At 48.8% G+C, this 27,447-nt stretch overlaps 1 long non-coding RNA gene across 1 annotated transcript; it reads left to right on the top strand.

The window, feature by feature from the left end:
* Positions 1-11,130: 11,130 nt before the first annotated feature.
* LOC121166976 lies at positions 11,131-16,710 on the top strand. The gene is made up of 2 exons (XR_005885522.1): positions 11,131-11,389; positions 15,889-16,710. It is a non-coding gene; the product is annotated as an uncharacterized LOC121166976 (long non-coding RNA).
* Positions 16,711-27,447: the final 10,737 nt, after the last annotated feature.

Here is a 27,447-nt window from a genome sequence, read left to right as displayed (position 1 = left end):
TTTTAAAAGTTTCTAGAAGGGCTTGTTAAGGCAAAAAGAAACACAAGTAAAGTGACCAACATCTGAAGGATCAGCAATCATGGAAAACAGGAACGGAAATGCTGCTATCAGACGGACACACGAGAGTCAGGATAGCACAGTGCAGGGATGACGTGCAAAGGGCAGGCAGCGCAGTGAGGAGGCGTGGCACCTGCTAGGCCGACTTCTACAAACGTAGTCCCTTCCTCAGCAGCAACACACAGCTCTCACCCGGTCCTCTCGTTACAGGGGAACAAGCTGAGGCCCAAAGAATTTCAGTGATTTCCCAGAAACAGAAACTGACCGAGTGGCAAAACTCAAGACAACTCTTCACCAGGTGTCAGGTTTCCAGGTGAGAGGTTTTCTGCCACAATTCACAAATGAAAACCCACGAGAACCCTGTGGGCTGCAGGTGTCTTACAGCACCTAACAATAAAACAGCGTGGGAGCCGGAATGCGTAGATGCTGTTTGTAGATCGTTGGGGAAGTGAAAACATACACAGGGGGTCCATTCATCCCACCTGCCTTCCCCCACCTTAACTGGAACTGGAGGCCCACGTGGGTCTGTAACCCCCTCACCTCTGTAATAAATATCAGAATTTAAAAACAATAATAATAATAATAGTAAATAAAAGACCAATTCCTATTCCCCTGGTGTTGTCTGCTTGTGGTTTGGGGCAGCAACCGTTTTTTTTTTTTTAAAGGTTTATTTATTCTTTTTATTGGAAACAGCAACTGTTTCAAAGAAGTGTCCCTCTAAACCATAAAGACTCTGTTTTACGTATACAACGCAGGTTCAAAGACTCAAGCAAATCCAACCAAGTCAGAACACAAGAACCCGTGACCTGCTGAGTGAGACGGGGGAGAGAAGTGTGGATTCCCCGTACTGATGCGTTCAGGGCTTACACTAACCGGTCATTCTCGATCCCTTTTCTAAGCTTCCTTGATTCACCAATTCTTGCTCTTCACCCAAGGGAAACCTTGGCAATGACGACTCACGCACGAACAACAGCCTATGTACAACACTGACCCAAAAAGAGCAAAAACCTGTCTCTCCCCGCAGATGGCATGAGGAAAATGCAAACTGTATGAGGTTTTCTGTTACTTTCAAGAACAGGTTGTGTGGCTAACGTATGTCAAACCGAAACAAACAGAAGACAAAGTTTTGAGAAAGGGAAAATTCCAAGCCAACAACTAATTACCTGGCAGTTACTGTGTAATGTTCTGCCCTAGTGTTCCCATCTGTGAAAGAAAATAGAACTTACCTTTTAAAATTTCATGAGAATTAGAGAATCATTTCTAATGCGATGTCCAAGCCCTAATTTATAAGCACTTGTCAGATAGGTCTATTATTATGAAACACAAACAATGAAATTTTATTAGGAAAGCACCCAGCACCAAATACAGAAAATACAGGGAAAGCAGCGGAAGACAACCTAAGTGTTTGGGCCCTGAAACGTATGAGGGAGACCCAGAAAAAAACGCCTGGCCCAATGCTAGCCTTGGTGGCCATCTGGGGAATAAACCAGTGGATGGAAGATTTCTTTCTCTCCCTCTCTAATTCTGATTTTCAAAATAAACCAAGTTTATGTTGGTACAGTGCACTAATCCTCCGCCTGTGGCACCGGCTATTCCATATGTGAGCCAGTTCATGTTCCGGCTGCCCCACTTTTGATCCAGCTCCGTGCTAATGACTTGGGTGAGCAGCTGAGGATGGCCCAAGTCCTTGGACCCCTGCATCCACAGAGGAGATGTAGAAGAAGCATATGGCTTCCAGCTTAGAACTGGCCCTGTCATTTGGGGAGCAAGCCCAAAAAGGAAGCAGACAAAAGATCTATTTCTCCTTCTCTCTATAATTCTAACTTTCAAGGAAAGAAATCTTTTTTGAAAAGTTATTAGACAACTGAATAAATGCAAAACTTTTAAGTTTTATTTAATTTCACCCTCCCAACAGAACAGCACAGTTAACCCTCTGATGCATAGCTATTTTGAGTCGGACCTTATGACAAAATTTCAATGTAAGGTACTTGCTTACATCTCAAATTCAGGTCTCTAGCCAGCCTACTCATAATTTTTGTGCTTTTTTCCTTTCTTTCTTTCTAAGAATGTCTTTTAAAACAGAGAGAGATGGGCCCGGCGCGGTGGCGCAAGTGGTTAAGGTCCTCGCCTTGCACGCCCAGGATCCCATATGGGCGCCGGTTCTAATCCCAGCAGCCCCGCTTCCCTTCCAGCTCCCTGCCTGTGGCCTGGGAAAGCAGTCGAGGACGGCCCAAAGCTTTAGGACCCTGCACCCGTGTGGGAGACCCGGAAGAGGTTCCTGGCTTCGGATCGGCATAGTACCGGCCGTTGTGCTCACTTGGGGAGTGAATCATCGGACGGAAGATCTTCCTCTCTGTCTCTCCTCTCTGTATATCTGCCTTTCCAATAAAAAAATAATAAAAATAAATCTTTAAAAAAAAAAAAACAGAGAGAGATTCTTTTCATCCACTGGTTCACTTCTCCAATGGCTGAAAGCATCAGGGCTGGGCCAGGCTGATGCCGTATGCTGGGAACTCCGCCCAGGCCCCCCAAAAGACTGGCTGAAGGTCATAGCAGGAACTGGGGCCATCTTATCCTGACTTCCCAAGCACATTGTTTAGGGAGCTGGAACAAAAACGAAGCAGCTGGGACTCTTAACTGGAGCTCCGCTAAGGAAAGCCAGCACCCTAGGCTGCGGTTCCCCCCCGCCCCCGCTGTCCCATTACACCTGCACCCCACAAGTGTTCAGTGTCCGCTCCCTCTACATGAAGTCAGGACACAATCTACGAATATTCTGATCATCACATTGCTTCGTATCTTCCTGAAGTCTTTCCCTGCTCGTGACCAGAAGCATCAGACAGCGCTGAAAGGACTTGACTTTACTAATATACTTGTTGAGAGAGAGAGAGAGAAAGATGGACATCTTCCATCCATTGGTTCACAGCCCAAATGGCCACAACGGCCAGGCCTCAGCCAGGAGTCATGGTGAGGCAGGGGTGGGGAGCCCAATGTTGGGTCATCAGCTGCTTTCCTTCCATCCAGCCCACCATTACAGTGCCTGGACAAGCAGACTTGGGCCGCAGGACCCCCCCCATGGGAGACCAGGAAGAGGCGCCAGAGCTTGGATTCTGGCTTTGGTCTGGCCCAGCTCTGGCCACCTAGGGAGTAAATCAACATATGGATGCTCTCTATTTCTCTCCCTCTCCCACAACTGTGCCTTTCAAGCAAATAAAATGTTTTCAATGAAATATCATGATGTCTGCAATTGACTTCCGATAAAACATTAACAGTTGTGGAATGTGAGAAGGGAACCTACGTGAGATCATTATGCTATTCTTCCAACTTCTCAGTATGCTTAAATTTGTTTTATAATGAAAAGTTAGTGGAAAGAAAGTAAGTTAATTGTAGCATTGTGTAGTTAGGCTCTGATCCTGGCAGAAGTGAGGCTGATCCAAATTCTTTATGCATGAGCTATGCAACTCCCCGCAAACTAGGAAAAACTCAGAATTATAATCTAAAAATACTGAGGGAATACCATGGCACATGGCAAGCACTCAATTTTCATTCTTCCATTCATACTTTTAATTCCTATGCTGCGGTGGCTGAAGCTACGCTAACCTCACAGCGTCTGCTTCATCGCGTGACAGCATTTTTAGGAAGTTTGCTTACTTAGATTCCCAGGATGAACCAAGGACTCCCCGCTGCTCAGGACGTGGGCTGGGACGACACCAGCAGCAGCTTTCCAGCTTTCAGATGACAGGTGGTGGAACACCTAAGCTCTGTGTGAGCCAGACCCTCCAACCCATCTCATACATCCCTCTTTCCACATGTCTGAATACAAGAGTGCCAAAAAAAAATTCGTGGAAAAACAGAATTAGGGGCGGATCCTTAAGCCCGGCGTTCATGACGTTGGTCAGGACGCCTGCCTCCCACACTCAAGTGCCTAAATTCAACTCCCAGTGCCAGCTTCAGATGGCAGCTGCCTGCTGACTCTGCCCGTGGGAGCTGGCACAGTTCAAGCAGCTGGGTTTCTGTCACTCAGGTGGGACAGCTGGATGAGATTTCTTTCCTGGGATTGAGCAGCTGCAATATCTCTCTCTCTCTGTCCCTTCCTCCAAGATTTAAAAATTTTAAGAACTGTCCAAAACCAAACTATGATTAATGAAATACTCTTTAAAAATAAAAAAAATCAAAAGATAGGTTTATTTGACATTAAAAAAAAGTTTAGAAGTGCATGCTATTTCTTCACAGCATATGTTTTCCATGAAGCTTTTTCTAAAAGGTTTTTCTTTTTAAATGTGAAAGGCACAGTTACGAGAGGAGGAAAGAGAGAAATCTTGCATCCACTGCTTCCCTCCTCAAATGACTGCCAACAGCTGGGATTGGCCCACGCTAAAGCCAGGAGCCAGGAGCCAGGAGCTTCTTCTAGGTCTCCCACACGGATGTAGGGTCCCACGGCTTTGAGCTGTCCTCTTCTGCTTTCCCAGGCCACAAGCAGGGAGCTGGATGGGAAGCGGGGTTGCTGGGATACGAACCAGCCCATATGGGATCCTGGCGCATGCAAGGTGAGGACTTTAGACACTAGGCTATAGCACCGGGCCCCTAAGGTAATATCTTTTTTAAACTTACATTATTTTCAAAGGCTTAATACTCCACTAAATAAAGAATTCATCCAGTAAAAAAATAAAAAGACCACAGTTCAGGAAGGCAAGGTCTACAAACAATAACCAAATGCAAACATCCCATTTTACTCACAGATGGTTCACTTTCAAAATTACTGTAGCATATCATTGTTAACCTTGACAAAACTCCATGTGCTCATGCGTTTGGAGTAAATACCCACCACAGAGCCTCCTGGTACCATCTGAACAAATCTCCATCCTGTCTTCCATAGCGGTTGCACTCAAACTCTTAGCAACAGGGATCAGGAGAGGTTCCCCCTTTCTCCACACCCTCCTATGCACCTGTTAAGGTCTTGAAATAAAACTTTAGAAAGTTCCAAACCAAATGGCAAGACTCTAGCTTTCTTTCCCCTAAGAGAAAAAAAAAATACTAGAACCTGGCCATCTAAACCTCTCACCTCTGCTTTTCTGCCCTGCTGTGCACTGAGTCATGAAGAAGAGAATGAATTTCTCTCTCTCTCTCTCTCTCTCTCTCTCGCAGCAAGCATTCAGGAAAGGCCAGGTGAGTGCACGGCGAGAAGGCAGATGCTTGCATGCCAGGAAAAAAGCCCTTAGCAGCACCTGACCACACGGGCACACTGACCTTCAGCTTTCAGAACTGTGAGAAAGTTCATGTCAGTTGTTGGAGCCACCCAGTCTCCCGCGTGCTGTTATTGTCGCAGCCTGAGTGACTAAGGCGCCCTGCTCTTGCCATCACTGCACCCACAAAGAGACAGAAAAACGCAGGGACTTTATCTGGAGAGCTGGAAAGCCTTGTTCCCCGCCACCCAGAGAAACGCAGGTAAAAACACGGGCGTGCATTAATCACTCAGCCTGCTCCTGCATGCCCCATGAGCTTTCAATCAGCTTTAACAACACGAAGGGACTGCCAAGGGTCACACAGACATGAAGAAGGCCTCCAAGTAAAAAAATCAAAATAAAAAATAAAAAAAGACCAAAACACACAGGGAGGGGAAAAAAAAAAAAACAACATTGCGGAAAAAAAAATTTGTAATGAGCCTTGAAGAGACCACCACGAAATCCGTGAGAAAAAGGAAGCCAATGATGTCAGGCAAGGGACAAAAGAACAACCAACAGCTCATAAAACTGTTTGGGAAGTGGAAGCTTTTAAACGAGGTAAAAGGACTGTCATCTCCCAGGCAGCAGGATGACACGTAAGACTTTTCCCAGTGTTCACACTGCAGTGATGGGACAAACGCTTCCAGAGTCTGTAGGAAAAATCATTTCCAATGTAAAAAAAAAAAACCAAAAAACTCAAGGGCTGAACCGTCAAACATGAGGGTAAAAAATAAAATTATATATTAAAAAATGTGCTTCTCTCCCACACTGCTTCCCAGTCCCTTACAGAAGAAACCAACACGAGAGAAAGAAACGACACGACGAGGGTAGGGGAATCCAGGAAAAAAATGAGAGAGATTCAACAGAAGTTTCCAGAATTTGTCAACTTGGGGAAGTCCCAAGGTGATGGCTCCACAGAGGCCAAGGAGGAAAGTACTGAGCCTGACGCGGGGAGGAGGGCCAGGGAAGGGATGGACAACCACAGCGCCGAACGGAACCCGCGAGTTTGTCGGACAGATCTGCCCATCTCTAAAACTCTACCCGGAAGCTTGTTATGGCGCTGCTGGAGGGCAGAGAGAGACCTTACCAGAGAAAACTAGAGGAAAAAGGAGGGAAAAAAGAAAGAAAACCACAAAAGATCCACACAGGAGAAAATTGTAACCACACTGTCCATATTTGTTCATGGGATAACTCTAATGATAAACTTAGAAAATGGCAGAAAAGATGGATGAGAACGTAGCTTGAGAAAGCGTCCCACAGCCACACCTTGGAAATCACTTTTACACAATTTCTTATTATTCAATTAGAATAAAAGCCTTCAGTTTCATTAAATTCTTGTAAGCGTATTTGCAAAAGTTCAGTGACATTCTCCATGTTTTCTCTCGGTCACGTAAGCATGTGTGTGCTTCCTTTGGTTTGCCACGATGTTATCCTAAACTTCAGGACATGTCCCCAGGAAGATGGCTTTACTCATGAGTAGACAGCTTCTCTAACCACCAGACCTGATTAGCATTTAGTTTCAGAAGTCTAAAACATGGACCCAGCTCAATGGCTCAGTGGCTAAATCCTCATTTTGCAAGCGCTGGGATCCCATATGGGTGCCAGTTTGTATACTGGCTCCTCCACTTCCCATCCAGCTCCCTGCTTGTGGCCTGGGAAAGCAATCGAGGATAGCCCAAAGCCTTGGGACCCAGCACCTGTATGGGAAACTTGGAAGAAGTTCCTGGCTTCCGATTGGCTCAGCTCTGGCCGTTGCAGCCATCTGGGGAGTGAACCATCAGATGGAAGATCTTCCTCTTAGTAAATCTGCTTTTCCAAGCAAAATAAATCTTTAAGGAAAAAAAAAAAAAAGAAAGAAATCTAAAACAGGACACAGATATTTAGGCTAGTAGTTGAGGCAGGCAGACTCCCGGCTCCGGCCCCTGGCCTGTCTGCTCCCGGCTAACAGAGAGCCTGCGGAGAGCGGCAGAGGGGATCCGTGTACAGGCTGGTTCCTACGGCCCACTCAGGAACACGGGCTAGGATTCCTGGTCCCAGTTTCCCTCCCCAACCCTGGCCTTTGGGACTCTCCAGCTGATGCGGAGCTCTCTGTCTTGCCAGTGAAAAAAATTTTTAAAAATTTAATCCAAAATGTTTTGGCACTTTTAGTAAGCAATCAATTTGCCTTGCTGGCACTTGACGATCTACCCAGGAGAACACACGTCTGGTGGGTCAAGGGGCGCCTTCATCCCTCAGCAGAAGCAAAAACCAGCTGATTCCAGCAGCGGCGGCGGCTGCAAGGGCCCCATTTCCCAGCATTATGGGCACCAAGTGCGCGGGATACGGTGCGGGCTTGGGCCACGTCCGATGGTCGTGCCCCACGGGTCTCTGCCAATCCACAGGAGGACATTATAGAACGGTGTGTGGGTCGTTGTACACACTGCTATGCTTGCATAATTCTCATGTCCTTCTCTCTTTTTTTTTCCCTCCAACAGGTTTAACCCATTTTTTTTTTTTATTTTCGTCACAAGGCTAAAAAAAAAAAAAGAATAATTATGCTTCAGACTCAAGTGACATTCACCGATGCCCTTCCATATCCCTACATCCATTTAATGCAATTATTTGCTGCTAGCACAGTCACCAAGGCAAAAAGAATTTTTGCAGCTCTACTTAAGGGGCATTAAAAAAAAAGATCTATTATAAATGCAGGAGCTTAACGGTTTAATGGAAGTGGGGGAGCTAGATTTTCTGGCGGGGTGCGTGTGTCAGCTTGGGTTTTGTCGAAAGAGGATCTAGTTTGCTTGTTGAGATCTTTCTAACTAACTGAGTGGACGGGTCACTGACCTGCAAACAGCCAGCTGAGAGCACCATCAAACAGCACACACCCGCAACAACACACACTGCAGACTTCCGGTCACCGACACTTATAGAAAAAGCTCCCAGACACCAGTACAGTGTTACAAAATCAGGACTTTGCTATCTGCACTTCTGTCTCTTAAAACAAAAAAAAAGGGCACAAACCCAATCTTGTCACTTTAACACCACTAGTTGTTAAGCATTTCAAATCCAAACATTTTTTTTTGGTAAAGGATATGATCACTTCCCAAAAGGAAGCATTTCTACCACAAAAACTGCCACCAAGGAGCAGGCTTGTGGCCTAGCAGCTAAGAGACAAGGCGACAGCGGGACTTCTGTTCTTGAACCTGAGCCCTGTAGGTGACCAGGGGTCCTGCCTCTGGCTTCCGGCTCACGCGCCCCCCGGGAGGTCACGATGGATGCATGGACTAATTCACATGAGTGTTAATATCTTGTTACTATTCAAAAATCCTACATGAGCCACAGGAAAATACCTTCCCACATCTAATGTGAAAGAAAGTTAGCAATGCTTCTATTTAAGCTTAAAAAAATGTAGGCAGGGACCCACACAGTGAGAATTCTAAAACCAATTCAAAAATCCTGCAAAAAATTATATTAACAGCCATTTCACCCTAAGCTCCATTTGTGCGTTCACATTTTCAGAAAGAGTCGTTCAGGAAATCTTATTTCTTTCTTTCCAGTTATCCCAGTATTCCGTATTCTTCAGAATGTGAGAAAGGGCCAGGGAAGTTTTCGCTCACCACAGACTAAACTGAGAACCAAGCCGCATCGGAATAAACCTCCAGACATTTTGCATTTAAACTTTAGCCACCGCCATTGAAACAAAAACAGCTGTAAAATTCTAACCGCCTAAGAGAGTCTGAGCAAAAGTTAAGGCAAATTCGATTTTCAAGACCCCCCCCCCTCCAAGGTAAGATCTTGAGGTTACTGCACCAGAGCACCTGCCTGCTGGTTCCGGTGAGATGTCAACGCGGGCACAATCAGCAAAGGGAGAAGTAACACTGTTACTCCACACGCCTGCCAGAGTTGTGAAAATTAAAACATCGCAACTCAAACATCTAGAGACTTTTTGAACACCTAAGCTCAAACGGCCTGCTTGGTTCCTTAAAAAAGGGGGGAAGGGGAGGGGGGGACGATGTGAATCTATCATGACGATCATGGGGGAACTTCAAGCACGCGCTCACACGAACATGTGGTTTTCAACAAGTCTACATAGTTTCCTAGTCTCAGAGCCCAGTGCCTCCATAGCTAAATCCGCAGCACCATTCATTGTCAAGAAACGCGCCTTCGAATAGCCCAGATTCATAAAAGGAAGCGGACTGTGTTTGAAAAGGATGCTGAAGGCATTGCTTCTCAATCCAGTATTTTGCATCTGACCCCAAAATGTCACAGCTCCCGATTTTATCATTTGCTTGGGGCGGGGGGGAGGCGGAGAGAGAGAGAAAAAATGGCTGAAAAATCTTGCAGAGGGTGGGATTGGCAACAAGACCACTCCACACACACGTACTTGGGGGCCACAGAGCCTCAGAAGCGAGTAGCCAACAGCACCCTTGGGGTGCTAGAGAGGAGGACCCACACGGCACCTCATTTCCCTGCACAGGCCTCGGAGTAGCTGCCGGCGGACTCTCTCTCTCTCTCTCTCTCTCTCCTCTCTTCTGTGTCACTAACACGAATTCCCCAGGTCTACACGCGCGGGACACGCATCCATCAAGTACTCCTCGGACCCAACTCTTCTCTCCCATCTGGCACCCTTGACAGGGACCAAACCTTTCCTCCCCCCGCAGCGCACACACACCCGCAGAAAGGCGCGCGCACACACACACACCCACACACACACACACATCCAGAGCTTTCCCTGCCATTCGCTCTCCGTCTCCGCCACCGAAATGACAGGCAGGCTCCCTTATCGGCTGCTATCTGCAAAATCGCCGGCGGAGAACAACCCCTCGCCTCCTGCCCCCTTTCCAGGCTGTGGCGCGCGCGCACGCAAGCCACACACACACACACACACAGACCTCGGGGTGCACGGCGGGGACCCCCGAGGCGTCGGGCCCGGCCCGTCCGCACCCACCTCGCGGCGGAGGAGGCTGCGGAGCCTGCAGAGGCTTCACCTCGCCGTTCTCCTCCCGGGCGGCCGCCCCGCCGAGGCCGTGCCTCCGCTTCTCCTTCTCCCGCCTGTCCTTGGGTGTGCGCGGCTTGGCCGGCTGCAGGAGCTGCGGAGGCTGAGCGCGCGGCGGCAGCGCAGGAGGGACCAGCACTTTACGCGGAGGTACCGGAGGAGACAGGGAAGCCGAGGCTGCGCCGGAGGAGGAGGAGAAAGAGCTTCGAGAAGAGGATGACGGGGACGCGGCCGACAGAGACGAGAAGCTCCAGGACGCGGCCGGGCTGCCATAGCTCCGAGAAGGTGCCGCCGCCACCGCCGGCTGAGGCTGCCTGCTGTGGACGCCGCCGCCGCTGCCCCCTTCTCCGTTCACTCTCCGCGGCAGCTTCTTCTCTTCCGTCCGGACCTTCTTGGCCGACAGAGCCCCCGGTAGGTCCCGGGAGAAGGGCTGCAGCTTGCCCGATACTTCTTTCTCTGGGACGGTGGCGGCGCCGTGCACGGGACTCGGCGCTTCCGCCATTTTGCGCTCCTCTTGTATTTACTCTCCTCGGTTCCCTTAGCGCGGGGCGCGGGGGCGGAGTGCCCGGGGAAGGGGGAGAGAGAGAGAAGAGAGAGAGAGAGAGAGAGAGAGAGAGAGGGGAGACACGCCGGCCGGGCCGCCCCATTGGGCGAAGCACGCTGAGGGAGCCGTGGGGCAGCCAGTGAAACAGGCCAACGCAAGCCGAAAGGGCGGGCGCGCAGAGCGGTGCGCCTTCGGAGGTCAGAGCGCGGCGGGGCGCGGCCGGCGGCGGAGCGAATTGCGGAGGCCGAGGCTCCTCATATCCCGCCGAGGCCAGCCCGGAGCGGGGGGTGGTGTCCTGTGACTCGGGGTATCCTCGGGGAGCTGTCAGGAGGCACCCCGCCGCATTGCCGCTTTGCGCCCTGGGAGAAGGAATTGCGCTTTGGGAAAAGCCAATTTCAGGGATGCGCAACTGGGAAAAGTTTTCGCCGGACTTGAAGTCCTCTTTTTCCGGTGGTGGTTAGTCGGTGGGGTGGGAGGGACTCAAGAGTGACTTGGCGCGGTGAGAGTGTGCGTGATTCTGACATTCCGAACGCCAAGGCTGGAGGGAGATGTTAGCTTTTCTGCAGACATGGCGCATTCTTTCTGACCCTGAAGGTAAGAACCCCGTCTGGACCCGGAAACTTTTTTTTTTCAACTCTTACGATGGGACCCCTAAAGATTTTGCTGGTCTAATGATTTGCGTACCTTAGATTCGCCAAGAATAAAAACCCTGAAACTCTCATGGAACGTTCCATGTTTTGTAGGCGTGCGTTTTGATTTTTATCTTCGAAGATAAGGAGTTTGTGAAAGACGGATTTTTTTTTTTTGGATTTACAAGATAAGAACTTGACGAGGCAGTTGAGAATACGGTTGTCACCATAGCAAAGACTGCGGGTTTGATTTAATGGTTAGATCTTGCAAGAGCTCAGAAAGTCCACGGAATGGATGAAAATAATAATAATAATGATGATAATAATAATAAATGAAAGTAGTTAAGACGGCCAGATGAAAGGAGTCGGAAGCGAAACCTAACTTGCCTGTAGCTCTGTGGAAGGAATGGAGGCAGTTTAAGGATTAGCCGTTCTTGTGACTTTAGGAAGTTGGAATTCTGAGTTTCGTGTTGTTTCTCTAAAATGCCTAGGATTTGCCTGGCGGCAGACTGGGGAGACAGGATGGGGCTGGAAGTTACCACCTGTTCCTGCCCCCAACCCCCGGTCTTGGGTCTTAGGTGCTTTATTTTCAGGTCCTCTTTTTGGGTAAGGAAATCCGTGTCATGAGTTCTCTTCCACATTCCAAACTTCTACCAAGTTCAAGAAGCTTTAGGAAAAATCAAACTGAACGGACTGGCGTCTTGGTGTTGGGAGCTAAGCTTCTGCCTGTGGTGTGAGCATCCCATATGGATGTCAGTTCGAGTCCCAGCTGCTCCACTTCCCATCCAGCTCCCTGCTGGTGGCCTGAGCAAGCGGCAGAGGATGCCCCCATGTCCTTGGGACCCTGTACCCAAGTGGGAGAACCAGAAGCAGCTCCCGGCTCGTGGCTTTGTGGCCATTTGGGGGAGTGAAGAGGGAGATGGGAAGCTTTTCTGTGCCTCTCCTTACCTCTGTAACCCATGAAACTGCTTCCCAGAATCTTTGAGACTAAGCAAGATTTCTCATTCTCTCTCTGGCTTTCAAGTGAGTGGAAAAACAAAGACAAAAAAACCCAGCTTATATGCCATACTAAAAAGTGTGACTTTTTAAAGGGATGATTGAAGGGACTGAAATATAATGAGATTTATAGTTTACAAATAAAAGAGTTTTTGCAGCAGCAGAATGGTTGATGTGAATAAAGACCAAGGAGGCTTCACTGGAATTTGTGGCTATAACCAACCAGTAAATCATTTCCAACAAGGAGCCAGAACTGACTCAAGTATTTAGAACGGACCCTGAATTCAGCTTAAAGGACAGCTGGGATGTAAGGGGGAGATCATGGGCTCAAAGTCTCGGGGGGAAAAGGCCAGTGCAATTCCATCGGTGAGAAGGGGTGGTGTTTAGAATAGGAAGCCAAAGGCAAATATAAGAGAGAAGTGGATGACTTTGGTGCTGGGAAAGTGACACAAGGAATTGGTTACCACAGTAGACACTCACTCTCAGTTATTCCTTAGGAACAATCTGGTGAGAAAAGCAGAAAAGCTAATTCAACAAATAACTGCTGCTTCACAATGATGAGACTGGGGTACGGGATCCTTTGACTGAGCCCTCCTGCAGAGGCTAGAGTCCGTGCTGTGATGGGTGCTGCTGGGACCTGCACCCCTCCCTGGGAACAGCTGCACGTGGTGGCGGGGCGGGGGGCTGAGGTGCAGGGTCTGGGTGCTGTGCACGCAGAAGCATGCCTGGGCCCCTTTTAGTGGAGTGTGGCTGAGAAATAAACGGATGTGGGGCTGGAGACTGAACCGACCAGGCAACTATATTCCCAGTGTGTCTGTAGTCTGATGCAGGTGACCCTGTACTGGCTGGCACTTGCAAAACCCGGGCCTTGAGTCATTCCAGGTGAGGTTTCTTGGAGGGACTCCCAGACTAGACCACTGGACTCAAAACTCCAACCACAGTGGGGACCACAGAATTTGTGGTCCACCCTTGGAATGCATGTGTTAGGACTGGGCCTCCTTGATTGCTGAAGCCTGTGCAATGGACAGCAAGCCCAGGTGATGGGAGACAAGATGGCCAGCTCATTTGCGACTGCAGAGGACCCCAAATGCCGTGTCAGAAGATGGAGAACAGAACAGGTTGGACAACTCTCCTGGCTGAGCTTTGGCAGCAGGTGTCTGGCTGAATGGACGCGCTGGGGTGGACTCTGTCAGCCAGTGGACCTTGGAGGGATTTTTTTTTTCAACCTTGAAGTGTCTCAGAATTATCAAAACTACTTAAGTAATACCCTCAGAACGTTCTTCTCCACATCGGGGTTTCTAAGATGGCATCTTATCCCCAGGTAGTGATGCAGTTTGGCAGATGGGAGTGCCTCCTGTGCCCTCCTTGCCCATACATACAGGAGAAATGTGAAGAAAATGAAAATCGGAAGCATTTGGCCCACACACCTTGACCCACACCTTGACCCTCTCCACCCTAGTCAGTGGTCCTCAGGGGTGTGCGTCCTTATCCACTACGTAAACAGCATCCAAAATAAAATTTTTAAAAAATTAAAATGCATTTAATACCCTTAACCAACCAACCATTCCAGCTGAGCAACGCCAAGTGTATGATAGAGTATTGGTTGTTTATCCTCATAACCAGCTAACCAGCTCCACAAGAAAATACACCACATGTCACAAGCCTAGGACAAGACCAGAATGTAAAAATTATGTCAATCCCTTTTGCATCATTATGAAGAGAGAAGGCTGTGAGTGGAACTCTTGCCATCTGGAGACCATCCACGTGTGCCCTCACTGCAAGATACTCTAGTTGATATGTTCCCATATGGAAATGAAGTGATCTTACTTGATAAATACATAGTGGGTTTTTTTTTTAACGTGAGGTTTCCAATGCAAGCCAGACAAAACATCTGTGAATCAGATTATAAAGCAGGGTCTGCCAGACTTACTTGTGATGTAGACAAGCTGGATTTAGTTTCCTTAGGGTCCCGTTTGAAGGGTTTTCTTCACAGTCCCGCCTTGGAGAATGGCTGGAGTGGATGCTAAGCGGAACTTCAGCCATCACAGTTAATGCATGAGCAAAGCTTGCAGCTATCTCCCCACGCCATCTACCATCTGGCTTTCCTGTGCAGTTTCCTCCTGCGTTCCTGAACTCGACTGCATTTTCACTGTGCAAGCGTGTTTAGCCTCTGGCCTTGTTCGGGTGCATGAGCACCTTGGATGAAGCTAACAGTATTTGGCCCCTGTGCCTCATGGAACCAGGTGCTGACTTGGAAAGACTTTCCTTCTGCCTGGAGACAAGGCTTCTCACAGCTCTGCACCCAGCGTGCTGAGCTGCTCACCTGTGATGCGACTTTCTCATCTGGATGAGTCACCGGCACAGACTAGTTCCGCATTTCAGGAAGGCCTGACCTTTTCAACTTCCATGCTGTCAGTTCTAATTTAGTCTGCACCCTAGTACAGAGGCCAGCGGATTTCTCAGTGAACAACCCAGCGCTAACGACTTCGTGTGGACCCACTGTCGCTCATCACCCCAAAGCAGCCAGAGACGATGTGCAGCCATATGGACCAGGCTGTGTTCCAGTCCAAACCTTCTGACAATAAGAGGCAGGATGGACTGGGCCTGCAGGACTCGGTTTTCTGACTCCTGAGCCGGGATTTTGATTTCCACTTTTGCACAAATATGTTCTGCCACTCTCATTGTTCTTATTGCAATGGCCACATTAGGTTTCCCTCTGAAACTGGAACATATTCCTGAGTGCCTCCCTGCACTGACTCCCATGCAGGGCATGTCTCCTCTCTCCTACCCCAAACCTTCCTCTTCTTTTAGCTGTCACCAACAAAAAACCTCGTTTGATCATTCATTTTAAAGTGGCTCTCTATTTTTTAAAATCTCATTTATTTTTATTGGAAAGGCAAATACACAGAGGGGAGGAGGGACAGAAGGGAAGATCCTCTGTCCACTGATTCACTCCCCAAGTAATTACAATGGCCAGAGCTGAGCCGATCCAAAGCCAGGAGCCAGGAGCCTCCTCTGGGTCTCTCACACAGGTGCAGGGTCCCAAGGCCTTGGGCCGTCCTCGACTGCTTTCCCAGGCCACAAGCAGGGAGCTGGATGGGAAGCGGGGCTGCCGGAACACAAACCAGCACCCATATGGGATCCAGGCACATGCAAGTTGAGTCCTTTAGCTGCTAGGCTACGGTGCTGGGTCCTATGGCTTTCTTTTTTGTATTATTCTCTTTCACAGCATTGTCTTGGCTTCAGAGCACGTATCATGGTTCATAATTATTTTACAATTACTTCTTTGCTTTTTATCATCTGAATTCCTTAGTAAACACCTATCTTTGCTATTCGTGCTGATTCATGGATGGGTCTGGAAAGCCCAGCTCGGTGCCTTTTATATATTAAGCATTCAGCAACCATGCGTGAAGCAGATGGACCACTCACGCAACCTGAATTCTGATTAGTCCCTTTGTTTTGTTCCAGGAACTGCGGGAGTCCAAGGGCGAATTGACAGAAAAGTCAAAGCTAACATTCTCACATGTCAAGTTAGAGCCACACACAGATTTCTGTCAGTGTCACGGTTTCCCAGTGTGTTAGCCTGTACCCTGACGTGTTGAAAGTTGATGCAATTCAAAATTCCTTAACGTGACCCCCTTTTGAAGAAAAAAATTAGCTGCAAAAAGAACCCGAGACCAACACCACAAAAACTTCCACTCACACGTAACACGCTAGAAACACTATTTAGAACAGACAACCAGATGAAAATATCACCCCTTCTGTTGCTACTCTGGCATCCATGCTAACACGTTTGACCAGAGAAGTCACCAGACATCGATTCAGCGTGAATTTTTCTTGTTTTCATCAACACTGGGCTCTGCACTAATTATATAAGTCCTTTCCCTTGTCTTTATGAAACGTAGTCATTATCCAATTTTGGAAGTAGAAAACAATGTATTTGTGGTCCCAGGATTAAGGCAAACAAATACAGTGCAAAGAAAGATGTAATATATAGACATAATGAAAGCAACTGCTTCAAACAAAGAGATTAATGATTGAATAGTGTGTTCCAAGGAAAAAAAAAAGTACCTCCATCGCCTTTGTTTAGCCATGTCCTATTCTAAAATCGTTGTTTAAATAAGGGTGGGATGGCCTGGGGACGTTAAAGGGACACTTTTCTGTTAAGTCAGTTCCATTGTGGGTTCACTTTGAGTGTGTTACAGGATTGTATAGCTTCTTCCTTCTCAGACCTTGCATAAGAGAGACCCTCAAATATATCTGACTTTCCAATAAAAACAAATAGATCTTGAAAAAAAAGAAAAACACCACGCCTCCCAGAACATTGAACTGGTTAGAAAGTCATAGCCAGATAAATACCAGTCATATTTGGATACATTTTTGTGAACAACCAACAGTCCTACAGTCTAGTGAGTCATTTTAAGCTTTGTGCATAACCTACAGCAGAGTGGGAGAGACAACAGAGGGACTGAGCTATTGATGACCCTTGCCCATCTGGGATGACACTGTGCGGTTTTTAGCACGAGGCCGGAGCGGGCCTCCTTCACCACCTCACAGAGTCAGCCTGCGCTCTGCGTCCTAACTGGTTCAGCGGTGGGTAGGCACTGCCAGGGCGCTGAGAGAGCCACGCATGCCAACGTGGAGAGCCTGGGAGGAAAAACCTTACCCTCGACTAAACTTCAATTCCAGATGAGTCAGCCTGCACAGCCGATCACACAGGTGTGTGCCTGAGGTCCCAGACAGGACAACTCAGTTCTGCCTGCATTCCACGGAATCCGAAAGACTGTTCCATGTGCCCCGTGCCAGCACCAGCCATGTCGCCCTAGGTGATGAGTGAGGGCCTGGGCCACTTGGTCTCTCCTTGTGTCCATACGAGCTTGGTATTCGTTTGAGGTGCGGTATCCATTCTCTTTGGGTTCAGAGTTTGTGTTTTAGGGTAGCCAGAGCAGACTCCCAGACTCTTTATGAATCGGGGAGTTGAGCAGCCAGCAACAATGATTAACGTTGGAGCATTTCTCGTCACCCTGGAAAGGGACCATGTGCCCATGAGCAGCTCCTGCTCGTGTGCGACCTGGTCGCTTACCAGTCGCCTGTGTGCGTGGTCACCCGTCCACTCTCAACTCTCCGTAGTCCCTGCTCTTTGAGGAGAGGAGGGCTGCCCTGGGGTCCCTCTCCCCAGATGAGGAAGTTAAGTCAAGCTGACTTCCATGAGGACTCGTTTTCTCCCAAAGATGCCCTTCCTTTATCTCCAAGATCATATAGCATCTCTAAACACAGGTGTGTCTCCACTTGCTCATTTCCTAACTTTAATCTTCCTGTGAGCGAGTCACCCTAGCTCGTGCACACCCCCACACACACCGTACACACACACACATCTCACACACGCACACGCGTGTACACACAGATGCACATACGTCATACACAAACACACACACACCACACAGCCTGCAGCTGTCTCAAGCATCTAACTTCACAAACCTTTCATCCATTGCTGTTCTCTGAGCATTCTCCAAGTTGGTATTTTTTTTTAATATGGTACAGCATGTAAAATGAAATACAGCCTGTGCCAACCGAAGTCTGCCTGCCAAAGAAAGCGAAAATAATTACTCCCCCACCCCCACCCCGCTTTCCACACAGCCAGGTGCTTTAATACAATCCTATTAAGTATGTGTCTCTCATTTTAACCCGCATAAAGCTTGCATTGTGTGTAATTGTTGGCTCTCGCTTGACTTTGATGTCTAGCTGTCTTAGCAGGAATTTCTGTTTTGTTGCAATTCAGTAGCACAGTAAAAGTTCAGCGCATACAAGAGTTTCTTCAGCACATTATTTTTTTCTTTAAAGATTGTTCCATGAATAATTGGTATCAATGCGAATTTAGTGCCTGAGGTTTTGACAGTTGAGGCTTGAGCCATTGAAAATGCATTTGCGTTCTGCAAACAAGGATTTATTTGGGGACGTTAACAGGAGAAGCTCCTGGAAGCAGGGCACCTTCCTTGTTCTGAGTTCTTGGATTGAATGAATGGAAATCAGTTTCAGTTAAGGCGGGGGGATTTGATGGAGAAAAAATATATATACGATTTTCATTGACTGGAGAACGATACTTAGAAAATAGTAAGGATAATGGTGTGAGCACAAGAATCTCCGCCACGGTCCAGGGGAAAGGAAGTGTTGTGGCCAGCTGCTGGGCAGGCTTTCCTGCTCTTGCCAATCAAGGGATTTTAAGAAGTGTGACACACGACAGCCGGTGAACCACCAAACACAATCATGAGGTGTGCACCCTGTTGTACCCTGTATTACATCCTGTCGGAAGAGGGGAAAAAAATGTGTTAAAAGCTAACTTTCCAGTGGTCCAGAGAAAGCCGACATTCTCAGGTTACTCTCGCTCCCAGCTATGGTTGCTGCTAGAGTGCCATTAGCGCAACACCAGCAACCCTCTCCTTGACTCGCCTTCTCCATTCAGATCTCAGCAAACATCCGGTCTGGAGCATGGCAGATGGGAAATCAGTCATCTTAGAGATATGGTGCATGGCTTTCCAACACCCTAGACCAGGAGTGCGGAATCCTTCACCCTTCTGCTGAGGACCATTTAGAAATTTAGAATGCTGTTTGCAGGCCTTGCAAAACTATCGACTTAATAGCTAACCAGCTGGGCCAGGCACGATGGCTCAATTGGCTAGTCCTCCACTTCCAAGCACCATCAAGTGCCTGTTCCTGTCTCAGCTGCTCCACTTGCCATCCAACTCCCTGCTCATGTTCTGGGAAAGTAGTAGAGAATGGCCCAGAGCCTTGGGACCCTGCACTTGTGTGGAGGACCCAGAAGAAGCATTCAGCCTTTCAAATAAATAAATGGATAAATAGATAAATCGTAGGGCAGAGCTATAACATTGTGGATAAAACCACCACCTACAACTGCCAGTATCCCGTGTGTGTGTCTGTTGGTGGCCCAGCTGCCCCACTTCGGATCCAGCTCCCTGCTTGTGGCTTGAGAGAACCGCGGGGGATGCTTGGGCGCCTGCATGTTCGTGGGAGACCCAGAGGAAGCTCCTGGCTCCTGGCTTCGGATGGGCTCTGCTCTGGTCATTGTGGCCCTCTAGGGAATAAACCAGCAGATGAAGATTTCTCTCCCTCTCTCTGTAACTCTGCCTTTCCAACAAATAAATCTTAAAGTAAATATTCATTATTCTGTCACTGGGGAAGTGTTAGTGGTGACAATATTATCAATCTGTGGGTACAAAAGTGTAGTCACGGGCCCAGTGCAGTAGCCTAGTGGCTAAAGTCTTCACCTTACATGCCCCTGGATCCCATATGGACACCGGTTCTAATCCCATCAGCCTTGCTTCTCATCTAGCTCCCTCCCTGTGGCCTGGGAAGGCAGTCGAGAATGACCCAAAGCCTTGGGACCCTGCACCCACGTGGGAGACCCATAAGAGGCTCCAGGCTCCTGGCTTCGGATTAGCCCGGCTCTAATCGTAAGTGGTCACTTGGGGAGTGAATCAGCAGAGGAAGATCTTTCTGTCTCTGCTCCTCTGTATATCTGATTTCTCAATAAAAAATAATAATAATAATAAAAAGGTGCCGTCACATTCAAGGTAACAATTTGCATTCCATTCACTTCAATGAGTAAACCCATCATAATGTTGACATTAAATATGCGACCGTTTTACTGGGCAGCAAACACTTAGCTTTCCCTATGCCTTTAGTAGTGACCCACCGTGTGCCACCTGGTGCCTTATTTACATTCTGGGAGGAGGCAATAAAGTTCCTGTGAAAGTCAATATTATGGGGCCCGGCGCGGTGGCCTAGCGGCTAAAGTCCTCGCCTTGAACAAGCCGGGATCCCATATGGGCGCCGGTTCTAATCCTGCTGGCTCCGCTTCCCATCCAGCTCCCTGCTTGTGGCCTGGGAAAGCAGTCGAGGACGGACCAAAGCTTTGGGACCCTGCACCTACGTGGCTGTTTGGAGCATTTGGAGGTGAGCCGGCAGGTGTAAGACCTCTCTCTCTCTCTCTCTCTCTCTCTCTCTCTCTCTCTCTCTCTGAAATAAGAAAGATAATAATGAAATGATGATAAAGATAGAAATTCTATCTTCCCGCTAGATTTCAGCTTGGGTCTCACACTGACTCCATGGACACTGTACGCACTCCCTCCTAAAAACTTTCCAGGATTCGGCTTTCTCAGGTGTTTGGTGGCGTTTCGCCGCCCTCCGGTGGCCGCACGCTGTACCTGGGGAACACCCTCGGGCTGAATGCTCAAGTTTTCAGCTGTATGTGGATGGAATAAAATGTAAATAAAATCATTTAGCTGCACTCTATGAATTTATGATTTCTGCTTTGCACTTTTATGGATTTTTGTCAAGTTAATATTTGCACTGTTTTCCAAACAAAATTGTCCTCAACAGTAAGCACACATTGTTTTTAAAAATGTTTTTAGCTTTTTTTTTTTGGTAAGTTAAGCAGTAGGAATGTGAAATGAGTATATAATTGGTTTAAAAATGCTTGCAGGATCCAGCGTGATAGCCTGGTGGCTAAAGTCTCGTCTTGCATGCGCCAAGATCCGGGGCAGATGTCACTTCTTATCCCGGCAGCTCCACTTTTCTTCCAGCCTCCCTGCTTGTGGCCTGGGAAAGCAGTCGAGGACGGCCCAAAGTCTTGGGACCCTGCACCCATGTGAGAGACCTGAAAGATGCTCCTGGCTTTGGATCGGCTCAATTGCAGCCATTGCGGCTGCTTGCAGGGTGCACCAGTGGACTGTACCTCCTTCTCTCTGTATACTGCCCTTCCAATCAAAAATGAAATAAGTCTTTTAAAAAAAAGTCCTGGTACTCTCTGATTCAGGGATTTTGCTATCCTGGAGACGGCTCGCGCTGTATCAAACACTTGAGTCCCTGTTGTCCGTGAGCCTGTGGATCCCAAACGCCTTGTGAAGGCCGTCTGCTCCCACGGCTACTTCCTCGGGGAAAATTACTTACACGGAGCTGCTGCTTCTCGCTCTGAGTCCCACCCCTCGTTTCATATCCTTTCACCGAATCCAGTGCCCTGCACCGGGGCACAGCTGGTGCCTGGGATGCTCATGGAGCTCGGATGGGCGGTGGAAGATGGTCCAGGTTCCTGAATCCCCATCACTGGTCCAGCCGCAGCTGTCGTGGCCATGTGGGGAATACACCAGCAGGTGGCGTAGTTCTCCTTGTTTTCTGGCACTCAAGTAAATAAATGCAGACATTCTTTTTTTTTTTTTTTTCATAAGTTCCTGCATTGTAATCTTGGATAAGTTACTTAACCTCTCTCTGTAGCTTCGTTTCTTCATCCGTCAGTGGGGAGTGAAGATGGTGCTGTCACAGCGTGGTTTTGGGGTGCAGGGGAGGAAAAGAGGAATTACGTTACATCTGCTTTGATCGGTGCTGCTTCCCAACCACGGTATAAGACTTTCCACAATAGAAGCTGTTATGTGTTGCATCCTGGCCTTAAAATAATAATGGCAATAAAGGACTACAGGAATGTTCTTCTGTCTGAGAAGTTAGGCCAGGTAACTGCTGATTCGCTTGTCTGATTTTTCTTTTGTTAGAAAAATGTAAAAGGGTTCGTGCGATGGCTTAACCGACTAATCCTCCACCGTCAAGTGCTGGCATCCCATATGGGTGCTGGTTAGTTTCCTGACTGCTTCATTTCTCATCCAGCTCCCAGCTTATGGCCTGGGAAAGCGATGGAGGATGGCTCAAGTGCTTGGACCGTGCATGCACCCACGTGGGAGACCAGGAGGCAGCTCCTGGCTCCTGGCTCCTGGCGTGGCTCCTGGCTCCTACTTCGACTGTTGGGGCCACTGGGGAATTGAGCCAGTTGATGGAAAATCTCTCTCATTGTGTTAATCCGCTTTTTTACTAAAAAAAAAAAAAAAAAAAAAAAAAAAAAAAAGTCTTTTTTTTTAAAAAAAGGAAAATGCACAGACCAGTTTTCTTTTTTAAAAAAAATTATTTTAAAGGCAGCATTTTAGAAAGAGAGGAGAGAATTTTCTATCTGCCGAGTTACTCTCCAATAGCCCCCACCAGGCCTGTCCCCAGCCCTGGTTCTCGCAGATGGGAGCTGCAGCCCATCAGAGGTGCCCACAGCTTCCCTACGGGGCCCACTCCCAGCCCTGGACTCTGTACTTTCCAGGTGGTTCCGCAGTCCAACCTGCAGGATTCCCCCCAACTCCCAGCACTTGCCGGATGATTCTGCAACAGTCACAGATTTAAACATGGCAGTGCTTTCTCTGCCCCAGCCGGGCGGGCACAGACCATCTCCTGTCTTGGCCTTTGCCATCAGACGCTGCAGCCTGGCCTGGCCTGGCCCGCCACAATCCCAATTCTTGCTGATGGAGGCTGCTGCCTAGCCCTGCCCAGCCTGCTCCCATCCCTGGCTTTCATCCTAACCAGTATGTGTGACAGCCTGGCGTGGCCCACACCCCATGCTGACTCCTGAACATGCCAATGTTTGGCTAGCTCTGCTCAGCCTGCCCCCGCCCCTCAGAACCAACCCATGCACCTGCTGACAAGTGAAGCCGCCCCGGTCGGCCTGCCCAGACCAAGACTCAGTCATCTCACACGCTCACCAGCGGGAGTGTCGGCCCGCCAGGAGAGTTCCCAAGTTCTCCCACCAGGCTCACTCCCAGACCCAGACCTCGGGCATGCCAGCCGATGCCAGGCCCTTGCCCAGCAGTCTGCTCCCTCATCTCGGCCTTTGTGTATACTGGTGAATGTTATAGTTTGGCTAGAGGCACATATAATTCTTAGGTGCACCTGTGGGTGGTGTAACTTGGTCAAGCCTGGCCTGTTCCGAATCCCAGTGTTGGTGAGTTCCGTGGTCACGCCTGGCACAGTCCATCACCACTATTATGTGAAAGAGAGGGATCTTGCATCTGCTCCTTCGTGACTGGCGTGGGCTGAGGCCAGGAGTGTAGAACCAGGAGTCTAAAACCTCTCACCTGAGAGCCTAGAGCCAGGGTGCTGCCTGCCGCCTCCTGTGGCCTGCCTTGGTGGGGAGCTTCACAGGAAAGCAGAGCTACCAAAAGTGCCAGAAGCTACCAAAAATGCCAGAAGCATACCTTACTCCCACACACACACAAAAAAAAAAAGTAGAATTTTTTTTTGGGCCAAGCATTCAGAGTTGTTAGGATTTAAAATGTTAGCTATTTTCATATTCTGCCACAAGGGGGCAGCAAAACATACAAGAACGTTTGTGGGTCCAAAAAAAAAAAAAAGAGGAATGAACCAGCAGATGGAACCTCTGTCCTTCTTTCTGTAAATCTGACTTTACAATAAAAAAAAAATAATAATAAATCCTGACGCATGAAAATGTCTTCCTACCCAGCCACTGCTTAGACTGCATTGTATCCAGGCAACTGTTACAGTGCTGGGACAAAAGCAGCTAATAGCTGCTGGGCATTCGGGACCTGGTTAATGCCATATGTGTGTTATGTCTATCAGTATGCCAGAATAGATTTTGTTGTTGTTGTTGTTGAGATATGTGGAGCGGCAGATGGCAGCACACTGGCACACGGGGGCTGGGGACCCGTGCCTGAGCACGTGTTGGCCCTGAGTAGGCAGGCAGGGACCCAGACTGGCACACCACACTTCCAGAAGACTGGTCTTGGGGACCTGCATGAAAGTGTATGTGGGTCCCAGGCAGGCAGGTAGGTAGGCAGGGCCGCAGGCTGGCACAGCTTATCATAGGATATGGGCTTGGATCTGCACGCTCGCAGGCATGGGGGCTGTGGATTGCGCAGGGAATGGGGGTCTAAGGATGTGAGGGAGGGTAATGCTGAGGAACAATGTGGCAGGTGAGGAATGACTTCTGGGGGACTTCCACCAACCAGGCTACTGCACTTGCAGGTAAATGAGGGGGCTGAGGTCAGTGGAGGAGGGGAACTGAAGGGCCGTTCAGGGCCCAACCAGTGTGCCTGCCCCTATGGGAGACCCGAGCAATGCTTGTTGGTATCAACTACTGCCTACTGGTGTACACAAAAGCCATGGCTGGGGGCCTGCCTGGCAGGGCTCCACCACAGTACCTGCCAGTGAGTGTTGGGGCAAGATGCAGACCACATCAGGCTGGGCCATGACACTAACCAGCGTGTCCGAGAAGAGGGCCTGGGAGCAGACCCAATGGAGGATTTGTGGGTTCACCCCTGTGGGACTGCCATACTGACTTGTTAGCTCAAGGGGTCCATGCGGGTCTCCCCCTCATGGCTTCAACATTTTAAATGTTTATTTGAAGGTACAGTCCCTCTTGCTCACACACAGAGAATCTTGCACTTGTTGCTTCGGCTCCCGAATGCCCCCAACAGCTGGGGTTGGGGCAGGGATTCTAGAAGGCTAGCATCAATCCAGGGCTCCCACACACGTGGCAGGGACCCAAGTACTTGGTCACCTGCTGCCACACAGGGCGGGCATCAGCCAAGCTGGACTGGAAGTATCAGATGAGTTCGGGGCAGAGGAGAAGACCTGATCCAAGATACTTTTACGTATTTGCAAATCAGAGTGAAAACGGTGGGAGATCTCTCTGCTTTCCGAATAAATTGGGGGGGGGGGCTAGAGTTCTCACATTACTGAGAAAAATTCACATTGAAAAATCTAATCGCTCATTGATTCTTCCAGGAGTTTTTTTTTTACACACTCAAGGTTCTCTAGTTTATGTGTTTGAAAAGCAGAGAGAGAGAGGAAGAGATTTGTTGGTTTACTTCCCAGTGGCCACAACAGCCAGTGCTGGGACAAGCTGAAACCAAGAGCAGCATCCGGGTCCCCCAGGTGGGTGGCCAGGGACAAGTCCTTGGACCATCTTCTGCTGCCTTCCCTGAAACATTAGCAAGGACCCGGATGGATGCGGACATGAACCTGTGCTCATCTGGGATGCTAACACACGGCCTGACACTGGGCCCTCGTGTTGAGCTCCAGCCCGGACAGCTCTTCTGATGCTCAAAGCTCTATTTCCTTCAGATTATTTTATCTGAAAGGCAGAGTTAAAGATAGCCATCCTTTGCTGCTCTCCCAGGCACATTAGCAGGGAGCTGGATGGGAAGTGGAGCAGCCGGGATTAGAACCGGCACCTATATGGGATCCTGGCGTGTGCAAGGTGAGGACTTCAGCAACAAGGCCAGCACGCCGGGCCCAGTTTTATTTATTTTTTTCTAAATTGGAAAGGCAGATAGACAAAAATCTTCCATCTGCTGGTTCCCGCCCCAAGGGGCTGTAATAGCTAGAGCTGGGCTGATCCAAAGCCAGGAGCCAGGAGCTTTCTCCAGGTCTCCCTTGCGGGCGCAGACATCCAAAGCTCAAAGCTCTATTTTTATTTGTGTAGTCGAGATGGATTCTGGATGGATGCCTGGTTACCTGAAACTCGACACATTAAAAATCTTCCCTTCCTCTCCTATTTATTATTTTAGCTGAATTTGACAAACTCCAACAAACTGGAGTTCAGCATTGACAGTTTCAATTATTTTAAGTGATCTCAAGGGCTTATAACACGTAGTCCAATCACTTTGCCCAGGCCAACATCCTTTCTTAAATAAATATTTTTATTTGCTAGGCAGACTGCTAGAGAGAGAGAGAGAGAGAGAGAGAGATAAAATCTCTCATCTACTCTTTCAATCATTACCCAAATATCCAAAACCAGCCCGGGCAGGGCCAGAAGCCTGGACTGCGCATGTCCAACGTGGGCGCAGGGGTCCGACAGTGTGGGCATCGTGTACCATTTCCCCAGAGCATCAGCAGGGAGCTGGGTCAGAAGCGGAACAGCCACAAGTCAAACAGGCTTGCTGCTCTGGATGCAAGGAGGCTCGGTGCTCAGACACATAGCTAAGGCCTTACTGCTTTATTCTCACCCACGGAACACATCCCGAGTAAAACACGTCAGACCCGGCTTGCACCCGACACCCGTGGACATTTACAACAGGAAAGCAGAGATTGAAGCTGTCACAGGCTTAGCTGCGTGGCAATGGCGACATGGAGTCTGACAGGTGCCTACCAGACACACCCGTCTTCCTATGTGCTCTCCACTGAGTAATCAAAGTGCACGGTTGGTTGGTTTTTTTTATCAAGTTCCAGGCCAGATAAACAGTTATCAGTGGGAGAGAAGCTAAGGGTGGGAGAGATTTTAAAATATCACCCTAACACGTTGCATGAACTTAAGTAATGTTTCTGACAGCAGGGACCCGCACAGTGGGGAAAGCCAGTCTGTAGCATCGGCAGGCGTTTGGGTGCTGGTTCACATTCCAGTCACTCCACTTCTGATCCAGCTCTCTGCTAAAACGCCTGGGAGGGCAGCGGAAGCCGGCCTGTGTGCTTTGCCCCCTTGCCACCCACACGGCAGACCCAGCGGAAGCTCCTGGTTCTGGTCTGGCCTGTTCCTTGCCTGTTGTGGCTGTTTGGAGGAATGATGGCAGACTTCTCTCAGGGTCTTCCTCTGATCTATATACACACACAAAAGACAAATGACTCTCCATAATGTGAATTCTCTATGCAATCATTTTTCTGAAGACCTCTAAATGCATGGGATTATTAATTTGGGGCAGGGCCCAGCACGGTAGCCTAGTGGCTAGTCTTTGCCATGAATGTCGGGATCCCACATGGGTGCCAGTTTGTACCCTGGCTGCTCCACTTCCCATCCAGCTCCCTGCTTGTGGCCTGGGAAAGCAGTTGAGGATGGCCCAAAGTCTTGGGACCCTGCACCTGCTTGGGAGATCTAGAAGAGGTTCCTGGCTTTGAACTGGCTCAGCTGCAGCTGTTGTGGCTACTTGGGGAGTGAACCAGTGGATGGAAGATCTTCCTCTGTGTCTCCTTCACTCTGTAAAGCTGCCTTCCCAATAATAAATAATTCTTAAAAAACAAGTGGTGCATGGTACAGTAGGTAAAACTGCTGGTGCCAAATGGGTGTCCCACATCGGAGTGTTAAGTTGTGGTCCTGGCTGCTCTGCCTCCAACCCAGCTCCCTAGTAATATACTTGGCAAAATGGCTGAAGATGGCCCAGGGGCTTGGGCCCTGCCAGCCTCGTGGGCAACGTG

This window comes from Ochotona curzoniae, unplaced genomic scaffold (assembly GCF_017591425.1).
Source record: "Ochotona curzoniae isolate NIBS_2020 unplaced genomic scaffold, NIBS_Ocur_1.0 patch274, whole genome shotgun sequence".
Lineage (NCBI taxonomy): Eukaryota > Metazoa > Chordata > Mammalia > Lagomorpha > Ochotonidae > Ochotona > Ochotona curzoniae.
This window is presented reverse-complemented; position numbering and strand designations above follow the sequence as displayed.